Raw genomic sequence first — 4,664 nt, forward strand, 5'->3', positions numbered from 1 at the left:
GGACCCACTCCCTAATGGTGTTCCTGAGACCCCCCTCAAGGTTGGGATTTTCCAGGCACTCGAACGGGGCCGAATAAGTGGCCCCCACCCATGACCGCCATCTCTCGGCCAACCATTCAACGTAAAATTGCCGGCAAAGTACTCCATTTTCAGTTAGTTGCTGTTTGAAGTATAGGCCGTCCTCATCGACCGCCACCATTGCAGGCCAATAGGGCTGTTTCCCCAGCCGGCCCCACATCAGATTACCAACAATATCAATGAGGGGGGTGGTGGTGGGAGGACTGGAGGTTCACGTTCTACCTCCATCTCTTCTTGTATCCTCATTGGTTGCCTTCTCTGTCTCTGTCTGTTGTCTCGTTGTTGCTGATGCTGCAGTTGAAGTCTCTGAATCTCCTCTTCTGCTCTTTCAATCTCCAATTTTTGTTGTCGGATCCTCTCCGATCTTTGGTGAGGAGCCTGTGGATGTGCATTTACAACACATCTTCTCTTGGGAGGTCTAGGGGCATCCTCTTCCTCCTCACGCCTCCTCTTTGGGGGTTGGCACGTGAATTGCTTGCCATCAACTCTCTCATGAACGAATTGGCAGAGTATTGTACAGATTGGAAGTTTATCCCTCCAGGCTCTCCCCATGTTGATGGAATTTGGGAAGCCAATGTCAAATCGCATTTGTCCCAAGTGATCAGTACTCAACTACTCACTTATGAAGAGTTGAATACAGTATTAGTGCAAGTTGTGGCCGTCTTGAATTCCAGGCCTTTGTGTCCATTAAGTGAAGATCCGCGCAAACCTCTCGCACTGACACCTGCTCATTTTTTGAACTTGATGCCATTGAAAGCATTCCCTATGAGACATGTAACTGATATTCCAGTAAATCATCTCACACGGCATTAACTAATTGTTCAGTTAGTGCAATCATTCTGGTTTAGGTGGAGAGTGGAATATTTACATGAGTTAAAAACATGGAAAAAATGGACTAAGTCGTCGCCCCCTCTCACCATTGGTACCTTACCACCGTTAACTTACCACCGTTGCAGTGGCCTATTGGTATTGTGGAAGAGGTTTTCCCTGGAGCTGAAAGACAAGTGTGAGTTGCACTTGTGCGGTGGAAAAATAGTCGTTTGAAAAGGCCGGTAACAAAATTGTTCCTATTGCCAACACAATAACTTTTGTTGTATATATATATATATATATATATATATATATATATATATTTTTTTTTTTTTTTCGAGTTAGTCTGAAAATTGCTTTTCAGTCGTGGGGGAGGGGATGTTGAGGTCTTTTGAAATTGTATTCATTTGCTCATTGACTGCTAGATGGCAGGAGAGTTCTATAATTTTATAATATCAATTACTCATCAATTTATTGTTCCGGGCATCGGCCGGTTTGAGAGTCAGTGTGGATTTAGCTTTCATACAGCTATGTACTCGCTCTCAAGGCTTCAAGATTCAGGAAATTCGTCCTGAATCTGCCTAAATATTTGTGTCGTTTAATATCATAGGAAATTCGGCCTATACATTTATTTGTGTACATAAATATTGTATTTTCGTTCTACATGAAAAGTTATTCACGTTTCGTATTAGTGAAAAGTGAATGCCAGAACTCAGTTTTCAGTTTTGTTTTTATCAATAGTCAAGTCATAGTGTTATATATATATATATCCAGACAGTAAACTTCATCTCAGAATGGGAAAACAGCAAGGAACCAACTTTAATAGTCATACTTTTGGTTTGCATAATTTCACCTATCTTTTCCTCTTGTCTATCCTATCAAATTGTCCTTTCACCTCAAATAGAAGTAGGCAAACAATTCGATTTGCGACATGTTGGATTTGGGATTTGGTGAGGATTTTCTGATTTTCTATGTTCTTTGTATGTGGTTTTCCAGAATGGATATATTATTCAACTCAAAGACTTGATTCGTTTTATACAGTCCACTTCAGAGCATTTGAAACTTGTAGTTTGAAATATTTAAATTTAAAGAACCAGTATTTAAGTACCAGGAAAACAGAGGTTGAATCTTTCATAAAAATGATATGTCAACATACTTGAACAGAATATCTTTGAAGGAAGATTTATTAATATAGTAGCAGCCATTTTAGGAAAGCCTTTGAAGAACTAGCTATTTCAATCACTCACCTACGAATTTTTGATGATCAAATGAGGGTTTGATCCAAACCATGAACGGTTGTCACATTATTAAATTTTCAAGGTTTCCTTTTGACAGAGAGTCAATGTATTGACTGTATAGAGTTAATGTTTCCTTATTGGAAATGATTTTCTACTTCTGTGGGTATTTTTTCCATATTTTCTAGATATAACATAGACTCCATAACACAGTTTGTGTGATTGAATGAGAAAAGTATGGGATCTTTTCTTGTACAGTTTCTATGTGCAATACCAGAGTCCTTCCTTATGAGCATGAATACAATTTAAGATAATTTAAACTATGTTACAATAATTTGTCATAAATTTCAAGTAGTCATTTATTTTGCATTGTGATTCTAAAAAAACTCCACAAATAGCTACTTAATTCTTTCAAATATAATTTGACAATCTCTCATGTTTGAACCGTTCATGAGTCCTTCTTGCAGTTGTTTCATTTAATTGATTGCTTGCTATCACACCTTAATTATTATACTGATTTCCCCTCAATAGATCTCCAACAGTATTCTTTCCAAATATTTCAGATTCAACGAAGATATCTCCTATTCCACTTCCATTCAAGTACCACCCCAAGATAATCAGTCAAACTCAGCCAGATAAAAAGTATCTATTCGTAGATATAAGTTACAGAAATCAGTTTATAGAGTTGTATTTCCTATGCAATCAAATATTTAGTCAGTAGATGAATTTCAAGATTTCAAGGAAGCTTTTTTGCTCGAAATCCCCTCCCCCCTCTCACCCCTCGTCCATCCCGCCTCCCCTCCCCCCTCCACCGGAGGGTGGGGGGGTGTTCTAAAAATAGATTTCCCCCTCTCTCTCTCTCTCTCTCTCCCTCTCCTTCTCCCTCTCCCACTCCCTCTCCTTCTCCTTCTCCCTCTCTCTCTTATCTTATCTTATCTAATCTAATCTCATCTTATCTAATCTAATCTAATCTTCCCCTCCCCCAGTGAGGACGAGGGGGATGAAGAAGGAGAGAGTGATCTCTCTCTCTCTCTTAGTGAGGGAAAAAATAATTTCCCTGTGAGGGAAAAATTCTCTACTGACAGATTAAAGTGAATCCATTCTCAAATTCTCCACTGTCAAATTAAAGTGAATCCATATTACTACATCTAATAATCTAATGCTGTCAAATTAAAGTGAATCCATATTTCTACATCTAATAACTTATACTGTCAAATTAAAGTGAATGCATATTTCTACATCTAATGCTTAATAATAATAATGGTTTGCTTTCCACCTGACAGTTAAGAAAACTCAATCAATTTATATTGAATTTTCATGTGCTGTACAAACTGCAGGCGTTATTGTTTGAGTGTTTCTCCGAGAATATCTATAGTAAATTTAGAATGAGCTAGCATATCCAAAAATAGGTATAGATATCCTCAGACCTATTTCACTTGGGGGTCATACTCAAGCTCTATTGATGTCTGACATATCTCAACAGAGAGAGGTCAATGATCTAAGTTGTTCTTTTACATTTTTTATCTGCAATGTCATACAAGCATTTCCAAAGTTCGTCGGAATTTGTAACAATAGTTGACAAATCATTTGCACTACAATAATGTAGATGTCCTGTATCTAGTATGTCAAGTAATTCGAAAATCTCAGATAAAATTGGAATCCTGTTGAAAATTTAATATTCTTTGCAATTGAATCAAATTCATTAAATGAAATTGACATCAAGAGCCGAGTTAATTTTTTGAATTTTGCAAAGCTAAAACACTGCATGTCCTTGATTGCTATGAACTATAATTGATAAGGCACGAGGTGCACTTAGCTGTAACAGATGTCTGTGAGGGGGGCGTATCTCGCTTCTAAAAAAATTAATTGCAGCTCGAGTGCTAACAGCAAAATGAGGTGGGCGTAACTTTTTTGATACATGCTTGCTCAATCAAGTCTAGACTGAAACTAAACCAAAATGCACAAGGAAATATCTGAATGAAAAATTTGTTTTCAACATAGAAAAAGTTTATTTACACATTTCACTACAACAATACATAACTTCATCTTCAATTTCAATTAACTTATCTATAGACAAATTATGAGGACGGTAATAACACAAATAGTCTCTTATATCGTTCAAATTAACCATGCTTAGAAAAATAGCTTTTAATTGTTTCGCCAAACTATAATTTTCACGAGATGATTTCTTAATAGTAATTTCACATTCATCATATCAGTCGATACAGTTTTTTAACCTCACTTCCAACTCGTTGTCGGCAGCTAACCACTTTGTCGGATCGATGATAAGTGAATGAAGAAAACTATGTGTAGGCAGGAACTATTATAGAGTAATTAAGCGGCCTTTCTTCATTAATTGTCGACAGACAACATGTACGTGCTTTATGCAGTCTCAATGCATGCATGCAATAAACACACTGAATCTCTTTTCCATTGTAGAAGAATCCATAACGAGCAAAGTTTCTTTTCTGTGAATTCGTGTACATCGGCGCCATTTTCATACTTTGCATTCGATTGTTTTTGCACAAGAAATTATTTGTT

The sequence above is a fragment of the Nilaparvata lugens genome, chromosome 6 (assembly GCF_014356525.2).
Source record: "Nilaparvata lugens isolate BPH chromosome 6, ASM1435652v1, whole genome shotgun sequence".
Classification (NCBI taxonomy): Eukaryota; Metazoa; Arthropoda; class Insecta; order Hemiptera; family Delphacidae; genus Nilaparvata; species Nilaparvata lugens.